This window comes from Schistocerca piceifrons, chromosome 2 (genome assembly GCF_021461385.2).
Source record: "Schistocerca piceifrons isolate TAMUIC-IGC-003096 chromosome 2, iqSchPice1.1, whole genome shotgun sequence".
NCBI lineage: Eukaryota > Metazoa > Arthropoda > Insecta > Orthoptera > Acrididae > Schistocerca > Schistocerca piceifrons.
Genome location: NC_060139.1, coordinates 1045338100 through 1045361953, shown reverse-complemented (window position 1 = coordinate 1045361953; position 23854 = coordinate 1045338100). Strand labels below are relative to the sequence as shown.

At 44.2% G+C, this 23854-nt stretch overlaps 1 protein-coding gene and 1 pseudogene across 2 annotated transcripts in view; one reads left to right on the top strand and one right to left on the bottom strand.

Annotated features, from left to right (window-relative positions):
• LOC124777167 overlaps positions 1 to 23854 on the top strand; it is a 614765-nt gene that overhangs the window by 150815 nt on the left and 440096 nt on the right. The gene's annotated exons all lie outside the window — the stretch shown is intronic.
• LOC124778908 lies at positions 12751 to 12868 on the bottom strand (annotated as a pseudogene).

The window sequence follows — 23854 nt, the reverse complement described above, 5'->3', positions numbered from 1 at the left end:
GTCTGATACATCGATGGAGTTAGAATCATAGCTGTTATGTTCCTCTGACTCCTCATTACGTAAAATTTCAAATTATTTAATTGGTGAGTACACTACACACCACCTGGTAACAATATCTTCTCAATGTACCTTTGGTTTCACATGCTCCTTTCAGTTCCATTTTTCTCTCGTGTACCGCTGTCCATTATTATCCTCCCAAAAGCCCCAAGTCCGAATGGGACCTGCTCGTGAGTATATCATGATACATTATGTGGCTATTATACTGAAAATACCACGTTTTTAAAAACTTTCTTTGTTATTCAGGTATAGATCTTCAGGTCAATGCTGGGTAACACCAATCAGTGCAAGGCCGTAAAAAAAAGAGTGCGAAAGTATTGGTCAGAGGAGTGTACCGAGGCTCACCAAATGGTGTTGTGGTTTGTTCGATGAGAAATGTGAATGACGTGCTCCGTCTTCAATGATGTCGTCATCGACGGGTCGCTGTTCTTAATCCCCATTCCTCCACCCTTTAGGTTATTTGTGATATTTGATTGTATCCCCTAATCGGTCCGAATAGGCGCCCCGCGAAATTAATCGGGAAATCGACAGTTCTAATGCGGACGGGCACAAGAAATTTAACCTCTATCATGACATGCCTTATCATTACGCTTTTCCAAGAACACGAACATACTGTGCATCATGAAGAGTGTTCTATCAATGACTGTTCGAAACTGTGATAAAATTCCTGCCCACCTACAACGCAAACACAACGTAGACGTAATGACGTTCCTCTGAGACGCCAACATGAACGCCCTAAGCATACCGGATGCTAGACGCAGCTGTATGTGCGTGGCCTGTTCTCGGAAGCTCTTCAGAATGCGAATGGGCGCCGTCTCCCGTGAAAACCCAATGACGACGTCTCCTGGAGCATCTCGCGCAGCTGATCTCAATGTTAAGCAGTGACCACAACAACGCACATGACTTTTATACCCTCATCCGGTCTGATGTAAGGAGTTATACAAAACAAAAGGTCTGATACATCGATGAAGTCAGAATCATTCAGTTATGTTCCTCTGACTCCCCATGACTCACTGAAAATACGTAAAATTTCAAATTACTTAATTGGTGAGTACACTACGCACCACCTGGTAACAGTATCCTCTCAACGTACCTTTGGTTTCTCATACTCCTCTCAGTTCCTTTTTTCCCTTCGTGTACCGCTGTCCATTATTAACCTCCCAATAGCCCCCCAAGTTCGAATGGGACCTGCCTGTGAGTGCACCATGATACATTATGTGTCTATTATACTGAAAATACCACGTTTTTAAAAACTTGCTTTGTTAGACAGGTATAGATCTTCAGGTCAATAATGGGTAACAAAATTTCCATACAGCATTTTCCAGCTCTTCACCTCCTCTTCGCGTGGCTGCTCTTTTAGATTTATTTATTTTTCAAACTTGTCCATTGCCACCGAATCTCATTTCCTTATTTTGAAAGTTACCATCGTAACGTCAAAACCATCAGAGTACCCCTGTTAGCTTAGCCAGAGAAGCACTGACATCTGGAAAGACACCAGCATCTTTCTACGAATCGTATGATCCTTGTACGATTGTTAATAGAGCCTCACAAATGCACGTTAGATTAGCAGATGTATGAGAATGCAGCGTTTATTAATAGTAATCATTCGGAATAAATCTTTGTGGATTCTACTATTGCTTTTTCCACATGAAAATTTCGGACGTGGTGCTGCAGCTTTCTTTAACGGTTGTCTTCTTTTTTAGTGTGTACTGAGCACCACTGAAGAGGGACCAACTTCTCAAGAAGGTACCAGAAGTACTCATGAACAAAATTTCATTCCGTTAGGAAATGTATTTACTTCTACGAATGTGTTAAACAACAATGAAGTATGAGAACTACACATGAAGTAGAACTATGTTATAACTGGTCACAAGAGCGCTATGTCGCTTGTTTTAGCACGAATTACATCTCTGAAAACGATTTTGTAGATCTGACAATTGTCTAGTGTTGCTGAATCTTAAAACTATTAATTTTTTTACGCGTTGGCTGCTCTAATCGCGTCTTTCAGACTACCGAGGTTGGCAGTTTTTGTGCTTGACAGGTAGCAAATTGTGATCCGTGCCTTAATTATTTAAATTATTCAATCAACATAAGTATATGTAGACCTACTGGTGAAATTAAATCTGAGACAGTAATAAACATATACCAAGCAACACTTAAAGCCACCTAGAAATGAATTTACTTTCTTAATTTGTTTAGTTAACGACAATTCAGTCTGACGTTTTGCTTCTTTTCAAAGACGACAGACTTTGAGCCTAGTAAATGACAGGAATACCGTCGGGATATAGGATGGCTAGACCTTTGAAACCTCTCCCCCTCCACCTGCAAATCCATTATTCTTTTCGCTGAGCCGTCTTGCTCGGGACAGGAAGGTACAAGCACCCTGCTCTATTAAAGCCAAATGAAACTGCCGGAATGCAGATGGGGAAAAACGGATGATTCACATTCTGCGGTGTGGCGGGGAAAACTGATGCGTGCGTCGCCTGGGATACGCATGGCTTGGGCAGGACCCGCAATTAGTACTGTCCTTGAAGGGCAGGTGCGGAGAGCGTTCGCCAAAGGAATCAGTTTACTCGCCCGCTTCCGTGGGCGTCGCGGCGCAACGCCTGGGGAACTCCCGTTCTCCGGGACTCACAGGCCAAGAGCTGTCGCAGGAAACTTTGCTCGTCGTATACATTCCTACAGCACGAGCACATGTTGTCGCGACAAACTTGTTCCTAGCTTTACAATAGTAACGCTTCCTTAATACAGAAATCAATGTACTCGTAGACTCGCTCAGCAGTATCCGCTTTTGGGCATACATGTACTGCTAGATTTCCACTCTGAAGCAGTAAGGTTGTTCCAGTTACTTGAAAGCAAGAACAAACCGCACGTTTTACTCTCAGAATATTGCGAACAATATTTGTGGAATGTCAGACTAAGATGGCATTGTTTTAACCAGACTGGCCTGGTATTCAAGAGTTTGAAAGCTCTAATTTTCATCAGACCATCTTCATATAGATTTATCGTGGTTCCCTAAATTACTTCAAGCAAATGCTTTAAGGCTACGGCCGACTACCTGTCCCATACTTCTCAAACTAGTTCTATACGTGTGACAGTGTCTTTGTACAGGGCGAATCACTTAAAACTTGCATCAGAAATATTGTGGAAATAGAAAGTGGTACTGACGTGCGGTTTTCACGGAATGGATTGGTAGCCAAGGCTCGTACTTTTTAGCCAATCGACAGGTTGTAATGACACTTAGAAAATGTATTTTTTGTGCAAACTGAAAAACGTAATACTAGGCTCCAAAGTAAACTGAGAAATGACAGTGAAAATTGCAAGTCAGATTGCGTTGCGCTAACAAAATATTGTGTGTCAGTTTAAGCACAGTCTTGTATAATTCTTCAAAGGGGACGTTTCATATGTCGACCCTGCCAGGATGCCTCACTGGAATCTTCTGATTTTTTTTTTTGTAGTTTGTGTAATTAGTGTAGATTTTGTTTATTGCTAGCGCGTAATTGTAGAGAAAATCTCCTTTGTAGTTCAGACTTTCATTGTTGTACAGTAAAACAGTTGTGGCATGCATGTAGATTTGCACCAAGTATTTCGCAGCTGCAATTAACTAGATATTATTTTCAGTGCTATGTTAATGTGTTCTCTTATTTTTGATCTTCAAATTGTGTTTTTCTGTGTTGTCGTGTGAAATACTGTGACAATAATGGCGTGTGAAAAACGTAATACTAGGCTCCAAAGTAAACTGAGAAATGACAGTGAAAATTGAAAGTCAGATTGCGTTGCGCTAACAAAATATTGTGTGTCAGTTTAAGCACAGTCTTGTATAATTCTTCAAAGGGGACGTTTCAAAACATACACTTTTGTAAGTGGAACAAAGCCTTTCGACATTAACACACTAAAAGTAGGGTGAATTAGAATATCTGTGTTGTTTGTTGCAGGATTCTATTGCGACTCGTCTACGAGATATCGTATTTTGAAAAGTTTCCACACTGACAGTTGTGTGCGCCATTCAACCTGCGTGGTTGATAGGTTTGATGTTGTTATGTTTGCTTACAGTGCGATCGTGTGTTCTTTGAGTGCATTCAGATTTGCTCGGAAATTAGTGAGTGACAGTCCAAGCAGTTGGTCGTGATTGGACAATGGCATTTACCAATGCAGAAAATACCGACATGTTCATGGTGTATGGAGTGTGTAGGAAGGATGCAGTTCGTTCTTGTACGGTATATGCGGCAAGATATTCCAATAGACGTCGTCCATCTAGGCAGCTATTTATCGGTCTCTTCAACCAGTGATATGAAAGTTGTAGCGTAACATGTAGACAACGTAACAGAAGGAAACAAGTGCCGACAGAACGGAGATTAATGTTCTTGTTGATGTTGCTTTTGATCCGCACGCTAGTTCCTGCGCAATCGCACGAGTAAATGGCATTCCAGGCAACTGTCCTACGCATACTCCATCGACATAGTTTCCTTGCTTATCACATCTCTCTGCATGGAAGCGATTGTCAGAACCGTGTTAACTTCTGTACATGGGCATTAAGACAGCATAGTTCAGATGTATCACGTATCTCGTTTAGTAATGAAGACACATTTACCTGTCATAGTCACATAAACTGCCCAAACATGCAATATTGGTCTGTTGAAAATCCCCATTTCCTTCATGTGGAACGTCAGCGGCCATGGAGTGTAAACGGGTGGTGTGGGACAGTGAACCATCAGCTCATAGGCCGGTGTTTCATTGACAGAACACTGAACACGCACAAGTATCGTAGCCTCGTAACAAACCGTCTTCCACGGATGCTAGAAGACGTTCCTCTGCAGACTGGAAGAAACCTGTGGTACCAACATGATGACTGTCCAGCCTGTAGTGCACGAAGTACTTCAGAATGTGAACTGTTGCCAAATCGTTGGATCGGACGCAGAGGAGTTGTACATTGGTCGGCCTTTTCTCCGTATTTGATACTCTGTGGGGAAAGCTGAAAGATACTGTCTACAAGGACTTATCAACTACACACGATGATATACAACGACATGTTACTGTAGCCTGCTCATACGTCTCCGCTGAAATGTTGGCACGTGTGCAGCAGTCGTTCCATACCAGACTGGAAGCGTGTATTTGCGCTGCCGGTGGTCATTTTGAACACACCCTGTGGTCTCGTCAACATAACTAGTGAACGCACTCGTCTTATTCTATAGTGTGTGCTACCACTGGTGATGCACAAGTGTCGGTGTGGGAACTTTTCAAAATGCGATGTCTGGTAAACGACTCGCACTAGAATCCTGCAGCAAACAGCACTGATTTAACCTAGTTTTAGTATGTTAGTGTTAACTGGCATTTTTCCATTTAAAAAGGTGTATGTTTGCACAACAAATACACTTTCTAATTGTTATTACATCTGTTTGTCGATTAACAATACGAACCAGTGACTACCAGTCTATTCTGTGAAAACTGCACATCAACAGCACTTTACATTTCCGCAGTGATTCATATAATCATATGATTCATATAATCATATGACTCATATATGAGTAACGTTTTTTTGTTCTCAAAGTATAAAACCACGACATATCCAGTATCCTTGTAAAGTGACACACGAGTTAACAAAACTACTACTGCTGTTACTACTTCCCGAAAAACGAATGCATGAGGTCTTTCCCAAAAACCATGGAACACTCTAGTGAAAGTGCAATAAAAAATGGGTTTGTGATTCCGCTTTGATGCAAATACTTTGATACCTCCAAAGCAGTTTCAGTGTGATTTCTCCATCACCAGTGGGCTGTTTTGTTTCTTTTCCTCCACCTTTCCTTTGCATGTTACGGTCCAACGTATGGCGTCTGTCAACAACTTATATCAGTGATTGCGGGTGACAGTGAAACCTCTGTAGGTTCATGGGAGCAAAATCCCGGCTGGCTGAGGTCATCAGTAGGGCAACAGAAACGTAAATACATAATTACATTAAACTGGTTAGCCATATCGTTGCATTTATTGACGAATAATTCATAGTAGTAATAAATATACACTATTGCCACATCACATGCTGTATGAGGAAAGAAAACGATGACCCGTTAAGATAAAAACACACTGATTATGGCGAGATTCTCTCCGTAACTAACTACAGTACTTGAAATAAAGCGGATGAATCGAGATAGATCGACAAAACCCATACTCCTTTTGCCAAAAGGTTTGACGAAAGATGTGAAGTAAATCGGAGGTAACATTAAAGCAACATTATTGCAATATCTGAGGTAGAAGAAGTGGAGTTTGAGAACGTAGGCTTTGGTGGTTGTTGTTAATGAATTCTGTATCTGTGGAGGTTCATCTTTCAGGAGGTTTTTTTTTTCGTTATAGGTATTTGACCACAGTCATACAATCATTACATTTACTACTGTGCATTTTATTAATTGCTAATCACGAACAAATACGGTATGAATTAATGATTGAAACCTGACATCACTAGAAACCACCCATAAGGCAGTTACGCCATTCTTAGAAAATACGACATCGTCGCTGGAGTCTTTGTGGCCGATGTGTACGCAATGAGTGTTCTGAAATCGTGAAACAACATTATAGTCAAAATTAAAAGTTTCAAAGTGGTGCCTATAAGTGCAATCGAACTGGAACACTGAGTACGGGTAGTCCCAATTCATACTTTCACCCTATGTGACATTGTCGCACCAAAGACAAGAACTCTGTGACAATATGTCCTATTGTCTACTTAACATGTTAAGTCCCCATTGTAAAATAAGCATCCGTATATTTTGCGCTGCGTGCCTTGTAACGGTTTCTCGGCAATGTAGATAATTCTGTTGAAGCGTTACAGTTAATAAAACTATAAAAACACACTTTGTTCTTTTTCGTATAATACACAATAGTGTATGTACATATCGATTGCAGTCAGGTTTCTGTAAAATGCGCGTGGTTAGTGGTGACGATCGGTGAGATGGCTGACGTGTGTTGCTGATCGATAAGTAGAATGACATCGACCGATACTGATTGCTTTCGATTGCTGTCCGTCTTAATTAGCGATGATAGCGCATTCACGTTTACGAAAGAGACTCTGTAATCTTATGTGTAATTTAGTTTGAATAGTTTCATTTATTGGCATGAGTGGCGCAGTGTACAGTGTAATCTGCAAGTTAAGGTTGGAACCGATGGAAAAGCAGACGATATCAATCGTGGTCATTCGACATTTATCGATTATGTGACTCCAATCACCCCACTGAGTGTAATTTTAGCAGCGGGCGTGTAGGCTGTTAAGGATATGCCAAGAGGTAATGAAGATGCACAGCGCAAACGTAAATGAACCTAATTTGTTATCGATACTTTTTCCAGACCTCCATCCGTACGATCGATTACGAGGAAGTGCGTGCGTTAAAATAGTTCATATAGAAAAATATAGGACTGCTATTCTTTTCACGAAGCCATAAATATTGAAATATTAATTGAGACATATAAATTACTTACATACAATACCATACTCCATAATTATGCACGTTTGGTTTAACGGCGGTTGGAAACATATACGTCCTACAACAATGACGCTATATTTCTCCCGCGACTGGCAGCTGTTTTCACAGCGCTAACGACGAACTAACATTCTTCGATCTCATATATCATTTGCGAAGAAGACCCATATTAACAGCTTGTTGATTTATCGACCACGACAATCTGCAGGAGAGAAACATGGTTAGAAATTTCTCAGATGATGAGCTCTTTCCGTTACGTGATCCATTATGCTTCTATGAACAGAGATAAATGCCCTTTTCGCTCACATTAATCCCATAAATTAATGCTGATTGTACTAACTGACCGTCATTAACATTTCTTTTCTCTGCAGCAACTAAGACGGTATCAGAATTCAGAATTAGTGGATACCCAAGTATTGCTATGGCAACGTCAAGTTTATTGCCTGAAAGATGTATCTCTCGTGGAAACTCTAACGTGCCTTGTAAGTAGATAAAACCGCTACACACGTTCCAGCTAAGCAGCTCCTAATACATGTCCTATCATCCTGCCCTTGTTCTTGTCCTTTTGCCACTCATAGTGTAATGGTCCGTGTTCATGTAATGTTATTATGCAGATGTCACGATCAGAATCAAAAACAAATGGTTCAAATGGCTCTGAGCACTATGGGACTTAACATCTGAGGTCATCAGTCCCCTAGACTTAGAACTACTTAAACCCAACCAACCTAAGGACATCACACACATCCATACCCGAGGCAGAATTCGAAACTGCGACCGTAGTAGCAGCGCGGTTCCGTACTGAAGCGCCTAGAACAGCTCGGCCACAGCGGCCAGCAATCAACAACAAATTTTAAGGAAAATTAGAATATAAGGTCCCCATGATCACAACTATTTCTTTAGGACATATAAATAAAGGTAAATATAGAATCAGCATTCCGGTAAATGTGAAACTCAGCTCACATTAGACCCAGAAAGCAGTAGGTGTCGGTTTCATTGACTTCCGAAAGGCGTTCGACAGAGTCTTGCTTTGTGACCTAATGAATAAAATACGGAAGTACGGAATATCAGACCGGTGGTGTGACTGGATTTTGGGGTACTAGCAAACAGACCACAGTATGTCATTCTCAACGGGGAGAAATCTTCACATGTGTATGTAACTTCTAGTTTACATCAAAAGAGTGTTACAGGGCCATTACCTTCCGCAATATATCTATAAATGACCTATAATTTACACCTATATAGTGACTCTGAAATTTAGAATTAAGTGCCTGGCAGAGTGTTCATCGAATCACCTTCAAGCTATTTCTCTACCGGTCCACTCTCGAACAGCGCGTGGGAAAAACGAACACTTAAATCTTTCCAACGTAGCTCTGATTCTTATTATTTTATTATGACGATCACGTCTTCATGTAGGTAACACCAAAAAAATATTTTCGCGAGGAGGAAGTTGGTGATTGAAATTGCGTTAGGAGATCCTGCCGCTACGAAAAACGCTTTTATTTTAATGATTGCGACTCCAGTTCGCCAATTATATTCGTGGCACTCTCTCTCCTATTTCGTGATAGTATAAAACGAACTGCCTTCCTTTGAACTATTCAGTGTCCTCCGTCAGTCCTATCTGATACGGATTCTATATTGTGCGGCAGTACTCCAGAAGAGGGCGGACAAGCATAGTGCACGCAGTCTCTTTGGTACACCAGTTGCATTTTCTAAGTGTCCTGCCAATAAATCACAGTCTTTGGTTAGCTTTCCCCACAACTTTATTTATGTAATCGGTCCAATTTATTCGTAATTGTAATTCCTGAGTATTTAGTTGTATTTACAGCGTTTGGATCTGTGTGATTTATCGTGTAACAGAAATTTAGCGGATTCCTTTTAGTATTCATGTGGATGACTTAAAACTTTCCATTTTTTAGAGTCAATTGGCACTTTTCGCGCAATGTAGATATCTGGTCTATATCATTTTGCAGTTGTATTTGTACATCTCATGACTTTACTAGACGGTAAATGAAACACTATCTGCAGACAATCTAAGAGAGCTGCTCATATTGTCTCCTAATTCGTTTACGTAGATCAAGAACAGCAGAGAGCCTATGACACTTCGTAGGGAAACGCTAGATATTACTTCTGTTTTACGCGATGACTTACCGTCGATTACTACGAACTTTGACGTTCCTGCCAGGAAATCACGAACACTGTCTCACAGCTGAGTCAATACTCCATAAGCACGCGGCTTGAATGGAAGTCGCTTGTGAGGAACGGTGTCAAAAGCCTTCTGTAAATCTAAAAATTTGCAATCATTTTGAAATCCCTTGTTGATAGCACTCATTACCTCACGAGGATAAAGAGCTAGATGTGTTTCAAAATAACGGTATTTTCTGAATCCATCTTGGCTATTTGTCAATAAGTCGTTTTCTACGAGGTAACTCATAATTCTCGAACACAGTATATTTCTAAAATCCTACTACAAATCGATGTTAGGGATATGATTTTGTAATTCAGTGGATTAAACTTATTTCATTTCTTGGGTGTTGGTGTGATTTGTACAGTGCAAGCATGAGGCTTTTCGCGGATGAGGCTGTTGTATACAGGGATGTCGCGTCACAAAAAATTATAGCGAAATGCAGGAAGACCTGCAGCCGATCGACGCGCTATGCAAGTATTGGAAGTTGCCCCTCAACATAAATAAACGATCAGTGTGGGGGCAATCTGCAATGTATGATAACTGAAGAGAACTTCACTAGCCGAGATCGCTAAAATGCGTTTTAATGAATGACCGGTTTCGACAGAGTTATGCTGTCATCATCGGATCTTACACCGTAACATGGATAACGTATTGTAAAATATTTTAAAGCATGAGATCCCATGATATTAGCATAGCTCTGTCAATACCGGTCATACAATAAAATGCTCTTTTAGCGATCTTGGCTTGTGAAGTTTTCTTCAGTTACCATAAACAAATGTAAAATATTGCTCATAAATATGGGGTAAAACTCAGTTTTGTGTGGTTACATAATTGCTGACCAATCAGTGGAAATAGTCACAGCCAAAAAATTTCTAAGAGTATGCGTACGGAGCTATATGAAGTGAAACGACTAAATAAAAATAGAGGTAAGGCAGATGGCAATCTGAGATTCACTGGAGGAATCCTCAAGAAATGCGAGCGGCCCACAGAGGAACAGCTAACAAAACCTTCGCTTGACCAATACTTGAATATTAAGCGTCAGTCTGGTATTCGTACAAGATGTGATGGACAGAGCAAATAGAGAAGGTCCAAATAAGATCAACATTTTTCTTTACAGATTTATTTATTAAGTGCGAAAATGGCACGCAGATGTTCATATAACTCGACAGGCAGAATATGCGAGCGGGGCGTTCTGCACAACGATGTGGATCACTGCTAAATTTCCGGGTGCGCAAGTTCCTAGAACAATAAGCCAATATACAGGGTGTTACAAAAAGGTACGGCCAAACTTTCAGGAAACATTCCTCACACACAAAGAAAGAAAATATGTTATGTGGACATGTGTCCGGAAACGCTTACTTTCCATGTTAGAGCTCATTTTGTTACTTCTCTTCAAATCACATTAATCATGGAATGGAAACACACAACAACAGAACGTATCAGCGTGACTTCAAACACTTTGTTACATGAAATGTTCAAAACGTCCTCCGTTAGCGAGGATACATGCATCCATCCTCCGTCGCATGGAATCCCTGATGCGCTGATGCAGTCCTGGAGAATGGCGTATTGCATCACAGCCATCCACAATACGAGCACGAAGAGTCTCTACGTTTGGTACCGGGGTTGCGTAGACAAGAGCTTTCAAATGCCCCCATAGATGAGTCAAGAGGGTTGAGGTCAGGAGAGCGTGGAGGCCATGGAATTGGTCCGCCTCTACCAATCCATCGGTCACCGAATCTGTTGTTGAGAAGCGTACGAACACTTCGACTGAAATGTGCAGGAGCTCCATCGTGCATGAACCACATGTTGTGTCTTACTTGTAAAGGCACATGTTCTAGCAGCACAGGTAGAGTATCCCGTATGAAATCATGATAACGTGCTCCATTGAGCGTAGATGGAAGAAACTAAAATGAAAATTAGCGTTTCCGGACACATGTCCACATAACATCTGTTCTTTATTTGTGTGTGAGGAATGTTTCCTGAAAGTTTGGCCGTACCTTTTTGTAACACTCTGTAGAGTGATTCTTGTGAACGTGTAAAAATTCCCAAAGCGACGCAGATGACGCTGAGATATGTCATTTAATATAAGACGCATATGGCGACAGATGTCTTGAAATTCTCCAAAAGTGGACGACAAATGTTGAATACGTGAGGTGACCAGACGACGTATCTTGCCGCAAGTGCAGCGATTAGGCTTGTCGTTACTGCTCTCGCCGATACAGGGCAGTGGTAAGGATCGATCCGCTAGGCTACTCTGTTTTCGACCACCCTTCATAAATGTCAACTGTTGTAAACGTTGAACTTACAAAATTATTGTCCTCGCTGTAAGTAAACAGAAGTTGTCCTTATTTTGTGTTTCTTTCCTTTCGTCCCTTCCTTTTTTGTTTACAGACTTTAGATAATAAAGAAAACGCGAGTCATTTAATGGTAGTCATGCAGTTCGGAAACTTATACTTATTTACCTGTGACGCAATACGGCAGGTTTTCGTTGGACTGTACTCTGCAGTTACCCAGCGAAGACGGTAAATAAAATAATAAATCTTAGCTCAATGCAAACAAACAACTTTCCGCCGTAATGCAAAAAAAATCACGATTCCTGCCAGATGCGAGATTCGAACCTTGGGCCCCACGCGCTAAAATCGCGCACTTAGGCCCGGAGTGGCTTCACATGTTCAACATTTGTCATCCGCTTTTGAGGTCTTTCCCGACATTTCCTGCCCGTATGTCTTATATTAAATTACTTGCCTCAGCGTTACGTACGTCCCTTTAGTGGTTTTTAAACGTCAATAAGCATCACCCCGTATATTACTTCCTCCTATGTTTATCTCGCGGAAAGGTAGTGAAGCACTCCGTCTTCAGGCCACAAGTGGTCCATCGGGACCATCCGACCGCCGTGTCATCCTCACTGAAGATGCGGATAGGAGGGGCGTGGGGTCAGCACACCACTCTCCCGCTCATTACGATGGTTTTCTTTGACTGGAGTCGCTACCATTCTGTCGAGTAGCTCCTCAATTGGCATCACGAGGCTGAGTGCACTCCGAGTAATGGCAACAGTGCATGGCGGCCTGGATGGTCACCCATCCAAGTACTGACCACGCCCGACAGCGCTTAACTTGGGTGATCTCACGGGAACCGGTGTATCCACTGAGGCAAGGCCGTTGCCCAAATGTCGTGAACGTAAAATTAGATTCGAGGTCATAACAAAGTTTGCCGACATTGATTTCATTTGCTACATATTTAAAAACATGCTGCCTATTTTAAAAAGCAGTCCGTACATTTTACAATTTTTCATGTTGCTGTACATTGTTCCACGTTTCTAACAAAAATTGTTCAGGGCAATAAAACAAGACTAAATGGTTCAAATGGCTCTGAGCACTATGGGACTTAACATCTGAGGTCATCAGTCCCCTAGAACTTAGAACTACTTAAACCTAACTAACCTAAGGACATCACACACATCCATTCCCGAGGCAGGATTCGAACCTGCGACCGTAGCAGTCCCGCGGTTCCGGACTGAGCGCCTAGAACCGCTAGACCACCGCGGCCGGCAATAGTGCAGCTTCCAGTAATACATTATGGAAAATGATCTGTTATGGGAAAATTACTGATTAGACGGCCTTTGACAGTAGTACGACATTCGTGTGTAATTACTGGCAATGGCATGGCTTTTCCTGTGGCAGGCAAGCCTCGGAAGTTCGTCGAGCCTCGCCTCCCCAGGAAGTTTCAGCTCATTGTATTTCTGAATGTAAGTCTTTACGAAATTAAACTTCGCAGTTATTTACGTGTAAGTATAATTACAAATCGTATATACTTTCTATCGTTGGCTAATATTCTAGAAGTACATGCATTTTTTATTATTCTCTTATTTTATATTGTTCTCCGTATCCATGTTGTCTTGTTCTCAGTTTGTTGACGTCTGTGTGTCAGTGGTTTTGTTGTTGCCGGAATCGTTCCATGTGTTGTGTTCTGTTGTAGGTTGATTCCCTATTCTCCGTCTCATGTACGGTGGTTCCTTTCTGTATGCTGTGTGGAGTGCTTGTGAAATTTTATCTGGCTGGTGTTTAGTTCTAACCAGTCATTCGTCTATCTTATCCTTTGTCGTATGTGTCTGAACATGTCGCAGTGTAATGTGATGTGTTCCGCTGTGCCGATTTCTCCACATGTGCACATGTCTGTGTCACTTAGTCCAACACGATGGAGATGATATGGGTACGGTCCATGCTCTGTAAAACAGCGGATCATACCATAAGACAGTGGACTGTACGACGTGTCGGCTTTATACATTTCATGCTTATTCACTCTCGGATGTTCGGGATAAATGTGTGTACTCTCGACTCTTGTCTGTTTTATGATATTCCAGTGCCTGTGTTACTCTGATTACGATGCAAAGTCGCCGCAGGAACAGGCACTGCGGCGAATAAGGACAAGCGTTAGGTGTAGAAAAGAATGAACGCTACATGTCCAAAGAAACTTTGCATCGCACTCAGAATAACACATGCACTGCAATATCATACTTCTCTGCCAATACCGGGCAAGCGTCTTTCAAGTACAACGTACAGGAGTATACACAATAGATGTGCGAGTACAGGTCATAGACGCACCGTTGATGACATATGGAAGTTTGGTTCTGGCCGTCAGTCGTGCACGCAGAGCCACATGGTAAGGCGAGCAATCGTGATTGCGAATACATTTAACGTATTTGTCTGTTGTGTACCATGCAGTCTGTCAGGTGTCATTTCTCCGTTCATTAAGCTGTTTATTGCCAGTTATTTGTTGGCTTGTAATTTGCTGTACTTAGTCCTGTCTTCCCTTTTTCATATACACTACTGGCCATTAAAATTGCTACACCAAGAAGAAAGGCAGATGATTAACGGGTATTCATTGGACAAACATATTATACTACAACTGACATGTGATTACATTTTCACGCAATTTGGATGCATAGATCCTGAGAAATCATTACCCAGAACAACCACCTCTGGCTATAATAACGGCCTTGATACGCCTGGCCATTGAGTCAAACAGAGCTTGGATGGGGTGTAGAGGAACAGCTGCCCATGCAGCTTCAACACGATACCACGGTTCATCAAGAGTAATGACTGGCGTATTATGACGAGCCAGTTGCTCGGCCACCATTGACCAGACGTTTTCAATTGGTGAGACATCTGGAGAATGTGCTGGCCAGGGCAGCAGTGGAACATTTTCTGTATCCAGAAAGGCCCGTACAGGACCTGAAACATGGGGTCGTGCATTATCCTGCTGAAATGTAGGGTTTCGCAGGGATCGAATGAAGGCTAGAGCCACGGGTCGTAACACATCTGAAATGTAACGTTCACTGTTCAAAGTGCCGTCAATGCGAACAAGAGGTGACCGAGACGTGTAACCAATGGCACCCCATACCATCACGCCGGGTGATACACCAGTATGGCGATGACGAATACACGCTTCCAATCTGCGTTCACCGCGATGTCGCCAAACAAGGATGCACCCATCTTGATGCTGTAAACAGAACCAGGATTCATCCGGAAAATGACGTTTCGCCATTGGTGCACCCAGGTTCGTCGTTTAGTACACCATTGCAGGCGCTCCTGCCTGTGATGCAGCGTCAAGAGTAACTGCAGCCATGGTGTCCGAGCTGATAGTCCATGCTGCTGCAAACGTCGTCGAACTGTTCGTGCAGATGGTTATTGTCTTGCAAACGTCCCCATCTGTTAACTCAGGGATCGAGACGTGTCTGCACGATCCGTTATAGCCATGCGGATAAGATGCCTGTCATCTCGACTGCTAGTGATACGAGGCCGTTGGGATCCAGCACGGCGTTCCGGTTACGCTCCTGAACCCGCCGATTCCATATTCTGCTAACAGTCATTGGATCTCGACCAACGCGAGCAGCAATGTGACGATAGACCGCAATCGCGATAGGCTACAATCCGACCTTTATCAAAGTCGGAAACGTGATGGTACGCATTTCTCCTCCTTACACGAGGCATCACAACAACGTTTCGCGAGGCAACGCCAGTCAACTGCTGTTTGTGTATGAGAAATAGGTTGGAAACTTTCCTCATGTCAGCACGTTGTAGGTGTCGCCACCGGCTCCAACCTTGTGTGAATGCTCTGAAAAGCTAATCATTTGCATATCACAGCATCTTCTTCATGTCGGTTAAATTTCGCGTCTGTAGCACGTCATCTTCGTGGTGTAGTATGCCGCAGTTGTAAAACGGACGGTAATGTTTATTAGGTACACACCCAGGACGACGCATAGTGCCTTTGTAGGTTATCCCAAACGCCAACAATCGTTGTTGCCTCGAATTATTCGCGACTGGAACAGGAATTAGGAGGGGAGAGAGTGACTGAAATACATAAAATGTACCCTCCTCCAAAAACCGTATGTTGACCTGGGAATTATATTTGTTGGAGTAGATATGGCTGCAGTGGCTCCTGCGTTATTTATTGACCGACGTTTTTAATAACCAAGCAACAGCAGAGTAAGGATAAATACTCCTGTTGTTGCATGCCGGAGGTGACATAGCGATGTCATAGTTGCGCAGATGGGTCGTAAAGGCGACTGGAATGAGATGCGTGGACCACAACCGACTCATTGTAACGGTGTCAGTAACCGCACGCTGGAACACGAAGTCCCGCGCCCGCCTACGACTGATGAGCCGCTAACAGGCCCGCATTGAGCGGCGCGCTCGCGGTATTTGCGTGACAAAAGCCCGAGCCAGATATAGCGCCGCCCACGCGCGGCCGGGCGCTCGCGAGTTCCGCAGCCTCTGCCGCGGCGGGGTCCGCCCGCTTACGACACAATGGCGCGGGTCGCGGGCCGAGCGCCGCGCAGGCATTCTGGGGCGCCACGCCTAGCCGGGGAGCAGCCGACTCCAGGGTACGGTGACGCAACGTCGCTCCGGAACTTCGCGCCCGAGATCCAGCTCCAGGCGTGCTCGTGATGCAAGACGTAGTTGATGAGGACGCTATCCTGCAGTCGAGGAGGAAAGATGTACACACGGCATTGCTTCGTCAGGTCTGGCACGCTCTCTTCGAGACTGATCAGCTACAACGTAGGCTAACGTTTGTCAAAACAAGGATGTGGAGCGTTACTGACCCCAGCGTCGTGGTCAGCTGCGCTGTATTTGTCGCTTGAGAATCCATAGTGCGAACAGCCCGATCCAGGTGGTCCCACAGACTCTCGATTGGGCATTTATCCAGGGAGTTTGGCGGCCAGAGGAGTACGGCAAACTCATTTAGGTGTTCTTTGATCCACGCATATACACTGCCAGATGTGCGACACGTTGCATTGTCCTTCTGGTAGCTGTCGTATGCCTCACTGCATGTGAGTGGATATGGTCCCGAAGGATAGATGTATACTTGTGTTGATCCACTGTGCCTTGTACAATGAACAGATGACCCAAGGAATGCCACGAAAATATTCCCCACAGCACAGTGCTCACTCCTCCAGTCTGTATCTTTCTGACGTTTGCTGCAGGGTGTTTGTTTCCAGCCCGACCGAGCGTAAAACGTGATTCATCTGAAAAGGCCACTTGTCACCACGCAGTGGACGTCCAGATGCGATACTGGTGCGCTGTTTCTAGCCTTCGGCGCCGATGAATAGCAGTCAGTACGGGTGTACGAGCCAGGCACCTGCTGCGGAGGGCCATACATGGCAACGTTCGCCGGACGCCGTTGAGGAAACACTTGTTAGTTGCCCCTTGGTTCATCTGGGCTGCCAGTTGTGAAACAGCTGCATGTCTATTCGCCCGTACACATCTCCGCAGCCGTCGTTCGCTCCTGTCACCTACGGCCCGTTGTGAAACACAGTTGCCTCGGCGCCTGGTTTGGATAGCGCCATTTTCCCATGCACGGTGTATATTAACCACGGCGGGACGCGAACAACTGACATACTTAGCCCTTTCGGAAATGCTTGTTTTTTGGCCCGCAAGCCAACGATCATGCCCTATTGGACGTCAGATAAATCGCTCCGTTTCCACATTACGATAGAGACTGCAGTGTTGTCCACGTCACTCCGACACGCTTTACATATCCTCCACTGCTAGTGCTGCCATGTGCCATATGTGGGTGGCTATCACACACTGACGTCGAACATAAGTGGTGGCCGCATTAATGTGGCCGGACCAAGTATAAGGTATTGAGATTGGGTGATTTCGGGGGCCAGGTAAGCTGCGGTAGCGTAGCAGACTGTTCTAAAAACCAGAAACATATGCATGCAGCCCTGTGAAAGCGCCCGTTATCTTTGGGAACGAGTGTTGGTTGGTTGATTCAGGGGAGGGGACCAAAAAGCGAGGTCACCGGTGCCATCGGATTAGAGGAGGATGGGGAGGGAAGTCGGCTGGGCCCTTTCACAGGAACCATCGCGTCATTTACCTGATGCGATTTAGGGAACTCACGGCAATCCTAAATCAGGATGGCCGTCGTCCTCCCGAATGTGAGTCCAGTGTGATAACTACTGCGCCACCTCGCTCTGTGTAAACGACTGTGTCTCCAACGTACACATCTTGAAGATGTAGAAGAAAAGGCAACACTTGGTCACGAGAATTCGCTGATGCTCGCTTACAGTAAAGTGTTCTCTGGAGAAGCTGCGCCTACTGTACGTTTGTGGTAGAGGGCTGGGAGATGCCTGCACGTGTGAGAGCAGAGGCGACGCGTGGCCTCGGGTAACGCGTCGGCAGCTTCGCGAGTGCAGCCTTGGCGCGGCGCAGCCGTCTCCTTCCTCGGCGGATTCCTCGCAGGTCGCGGGTCCACAAGCGACCAGCCATTGTTCCGGTAGTGCCCTTTCCCTGGAGCCCCCGGGTCACCGCCGCTCACCAACCTGCCCCTTCAGAATGGAGGCTGTGCGCTCCATTTCCCAGCTGTAGGCAGGCTGTCATTTTGGTGACTGCGCGTGTACTATTCGTTAAATTGTTGAAGAACAAAATAAGATGATGCAACACGAATGTACCCTGTAACTGCTGTGACATACCCAATCCCAATATTTTTTATCTTTTATTGACGCAACAACTTTTACTTTCCTTGTACAGCTTTGACAAGGGGACTTTACGGACTAATCCTCAACGATTTTCTTCATATGCGGGTCACTGTCAGAATTTAATACAACAGCACGACACAACTGTCCGCCCCTGGCAGATGAGTGGTCAGCGCGACGGAATGTCATACCTAACGACCCGGGTTCGATTCCAGGCTGGGTCGGGGATTTTCTCCGCTTAGGGACTGGGTGTTGTGTTGGTCTTATCATCATCATTTTCTCCCAATCGACACGCAAGTCGCCGAAGTGGCGTCAACTCGAAAGACTTGCACCAGGCGACCGGTCTACCCGACGGAAGGCCATAGCCACACGGCATTTCTATTTCCACGACACAATTACAAAATAAATAAATAAGAACCAAGAAAAAATCGTCACTGAAGATTGCTGATGCGCTATTAAGTATAACACATTCGTATAGTTGTTGGTAGCTGAGTGCGTGGCCTAGGAAGCGTAAAGTTGCTGGTTCGAATGTCGCTATTATTTTACTTTTGTTTAATTTCCGTACATATTAACAAATAGAAATGTTAGTTAATAAATATCGAATCATATTTTAAAATAAAACTAACATCTATTCATTTCTAATTACTGCCTGCATGAAAAAATTAAGATTCATGAAATACCTTACTGTTAAATGAAAATAATAACACACATGAATAATACTGCTCTTCTTCTTCTGATGTTTTTTTTTCCTCTGTTTCGCTACGTAACGGCATTGTTCTATCGGATTTGGTAATGTTAGTAGCATATGGTGGCCCCATGCCCTTCCTGACGCCAGTCTTTCTCTAAAGAGCGACATCAGGAAGGCTTATGTCCACTGTTGATCTTGTGATTGTGAAGTGTAACTGCGAAGGAAAAACTAGCAAGCAGAATCGACAGCTATGGAATATATTATGCCGATTGAAGGAGGACAGGGGTGAAAGGAAAGGGAATGAATCATTGATATCAGCTGCATCAGGACTTGGTCCAGCACAAGCGGCGACGAGCGAAAATGTGTGCCGGACCAGGACTTGCTTGCGATAAGTGGTTCAAATGGCTCTGAGCACTACGGGACTTAACTGCTGAGGTCATCAGTCCCCTAGAACTTAGAACTACTTAAACCTAACTAACCTAAGGACATTACACACATCAATTCCCGAGGCAGGATTCGAACCTTCGACCGTAGCGGTCGCGCGATTCCAAACTGAAGCGCCTAGAACCGCTCGTCCACTCCGGCCGGCTCGCTTGCGACAAACCCTGTGTGCGGGTGGCGCAGTGGTTAACGCAATCGCCTATAGCCGCCACGGTAGCTCAGCATGTTCAGTCAGAGGGTTAGCTGCCCTCTGTATTAAAAAAAAAAAACTGAGTTAATGGATCAACAATGAACTTGAACAAGCGTCATGGAACGTCCGCTACGAAGAAATAGGATGAACAATCACAAAGAAAATTACAACAAAAAAAGAGTAATCAGGAGATCCTGGGTTCGAATCCCTGTCCGGCGTCCATTTTCGCTCGTCGCCACTGATGCCCCGCAAAGTCCTAATGCAGCTGATATCAATAATTCCTTTCTTTTCCATTCCTTTCCTTTCCTCTCCTTTCTTTTCTCCCCCCCCCCTCCTTCAATTTTTATACTCTTATGTTTATTCATTGCGGATTACTCTTAGCCCTGAATCGTACAGGACTTAGCGTGATGCCACGAGCAATAAGAGGAAAAAAGGTCAGGGGCGCTACTTTGGTAGTGTGCGGCAAATGAGAATTTGGACTAAGGGGGGAGGCGTACTCGAGTATTCCGTGAAATTGTGTCTAACCCCTGTGCCAATGTGGTGTAGACGGTTAACACCTCTGCCCTGTAAGCAGGAGACCAGGTTCTGAATACCGGCATTGGTACGAATTTTCATTTGTCGGAAGTGAAATCTTTCATTGCCCGAATGCGGCAGAGTTCGGAAGTTCTCCTTCCTGAACGTAATCGATTTTTTCTTCCACACTTGCCTCTACCTTCGGCAAGACAAAATCCAGTAATTCAGAAGGAAGGAAAGTTAATTTTTTCGTCCTGTTTAGCAGTGCTACCTCATGCAGTAGAGAGCAAGAAATGGTTTTCCATATGTACCAATTTAACTTCGATTTTCCGTAGTTTCCCTAAATCACTACAGAAGTGAGCCAACGAGCAACTCAAATTCCTTAACGTGCTCTCTTTCCACACAGAAATAACTCATTTTGTTGCAATTCAGTTCGACGAGTGTGGGAGACCGGTTAAAGTGCTGTTTAACGGATGCGAATTCACGATTGCCAGTTCCGAGAGCGGCTGAGGAACTGAAATTGTCTTTTGTACCTACCTGCTACTACTGCATAGAATGAAAGACAATGTTCTCCGTCTCAGGATGTATGAGACATTATTTAGTGGAGTCAGCCGCTAGGCAAGTATATTCAGATTTCTTAATAGATCACAAACAACTGCTTGCCTGCCTTTCACGCCGTCGACGTTCTGGAGATGATCAGTGACAGCTTGCTGGAAACCCGGATCCTTCCCAGACTGTGTTGTCACCGCCGTGCCGACACGACTGAACTACGCAACCCGCCTGGCGCTACACGAACTAGGACGCGAACTCAGGACAGCCAGCGCCAATCTCCGGGCACCATCGGCTTGTTGCTTGCCTCAGCTGCCGCCCAGACAGGCGAAAGTGAAGGGCTGCAAGATTCTGAGGAGCATCCAGTGGGTGATAATCGTGAGTTGCCAAAAATTATCGTGACATCAAGGGTTATGGCATGCACCAACCTGATGAACAGCCTTTCTCGAGTGTCTCATATTCGTGAGACATAATCCGGTACCTTGTTTCACAGGCAGTAGGTTAAAACGTTGGATTTTCGTCTGAGGGTCTCTTTAACGTAAGTCTCTTCATCTGTCGAGGGACAAGTTTCTCTACCTTTGGTTAGAGCTGCTCAACTCTGTTTCCCGCATGTGTGAATTCTCAGTGTAAATGGAATAATCGGTTTTGAGGTACACGAAATGACATCAGCTTTTATCTAATTTTGACCATCATAATCAGCGACACGAATCTAGTAGTACAAAGCTTCACCTGTGTATAATCTCGCTCGCCGTATGCAATTTGAAATTTTACGCTGCATATTAAGATGGTGTATTTGAAGGAATAATAAAGTTTAGCTTTCTTGCGACAGGAACTGTATCCGGCCGCCCTTAAACTAACCGTGCCAAATCCATTCATAACCAGGCCGAACCTGCGCCGATGCGCGACAAAGGCACAAGAAAAGAAGAAAATAAATTCAGCTTAGAGAACAATAGCCCTTGGTCAGTTCTTTGCATCAGATGGACTAACAATGGCCGCGCGGGATTAGCCGAGCGGTCTAAGGGCGCTGCAGTCATGGACTGTGCGGCTGGTCGCGGCGGAGGTTCGAATCCTCCCTCGGGCATGGGTGTGTGTGTTTGTCCTGAGGATAATTTAGGTTAAGTAGTGTGTAAGCTTAGGGACTGATGACATTAGCAGTTAAGTCCCATAAGATTTGACATACATTTGAACATTTGAACTGACAATGTAGTCCACAACTGGTTCAAATGGTCTGAGCACTATAGGACTTAACTGCTGAGGTCATCAGTCCTCTAGAACTTAGAGAACTACTTAAACCTCACTAACCTAAGGACATCACACACATCTATGCCCGAGGCAAGATTCGAAACTGCGACTGTAACGGTCGCGCGGTTCCGGACTGTAGCGCCTAGAACCGCTCGGCCACCCCGGCCAGCTGTAGTCCACATTTTATGCTTAAAAATGACAAGTGGCTTTCGGTCCGTTAGTGTGAAGGCTTTTGACGGTCTTTATGCTTGCCTACTAGCGAAAAAAATGGTAATTTGATAATCATACATGGAATCTAAAAAATGGTTCAAATGGCTCTGAGCACTATGGGACTCAACATCTTAGGTCATAAGTCCCCTAGAACTTAGAACTACTTAAATCTAACTAACCTAAGGACAGCACACACACCCATGCCCGAGGCAGGATTCGAACCTGCGACCATAGCAGTCCCGCGGTTCCGGACTGCAGCGCCAGAACCGCACGGCCACCGCGGCCGGCTACATGGAATCTCTGTGTTGTTTAAGTCTTAACATAATCAGTGTATTATCATGAACAAAATGTAACTGTCTTGGTTTAGTTACCGTATAGCGAAGCCTCTGCATTGTTCAGATACTGCGTTGAGTCCAAAAAATATCTTACATCGTAACTCGATAATAAATGACAGAGAAAAAAGTCAAGATGGTGGTTTTCTTGGTATTGTCCAGAGATTGAAGTGCCATACCGAAGTCAGCAACACGAATGGGTACTACAAATATTGGCGAGGACTCGCTACAATCCGCAAGAACCGTGGGAGGCATTCCAGAAGATAACCCCTCAGCACGGCAGGCCCTCACATCGAGGTCAACATAATGTTGAGCATGCAAGAGCCCAGCCTCAGTTCGTGACGTTATGTGAAGGAATTAACATCATAGGACCAACGAGTTGCTAAACTGTTACGGTGTAAAGTCAAGCGCCGGCCTGTCACTCGGGAACAACAAAGAAGTCAGCCAATCGCACGCTCATCGGACCTCCCTCCAGGACGACAACGCGACGGCAGCGGCCCCTAAGTGAAGAGGTCATAAGCGCCGCGACCGACTGCTGAGGCCTAGATCAATAGCAGATTCAAAATTAGAGACTTTGATAGCGGCGTCAACGCAAGTCACTTAGCTTGTACTCTCTATGTAGCACAGACTAGCGTTTGTTTATGCTGAAGAAGAGTGATTGTTTTGTATGTCACCCTTTGATTGCGACACATCTGTGTAATTGCAAAAGTTAAGTATTGTAATTTTCTTATTTCAATTTTCTTATTGTAATAAAACTTATTAATACGACTTGTTTGATTGTCTAGCGAACCGCGTATGCAGGCTTCCTAGACACTACATAAACATCGTGATGAAATGTACTTTGGTATATGTAGAGTTTTGTAATGCAGGAGAATAGTTTGTTAACCTGTGCATCAAATGGCGTTTTCGTAGTCAATAACAATTGTAAGTCACCAAGCAGTCCTGTGGCAAAGAATCGTGGTAAAGTTACGTAAATCTTTTATTCGTGTATGTAACAAAGTGAACTA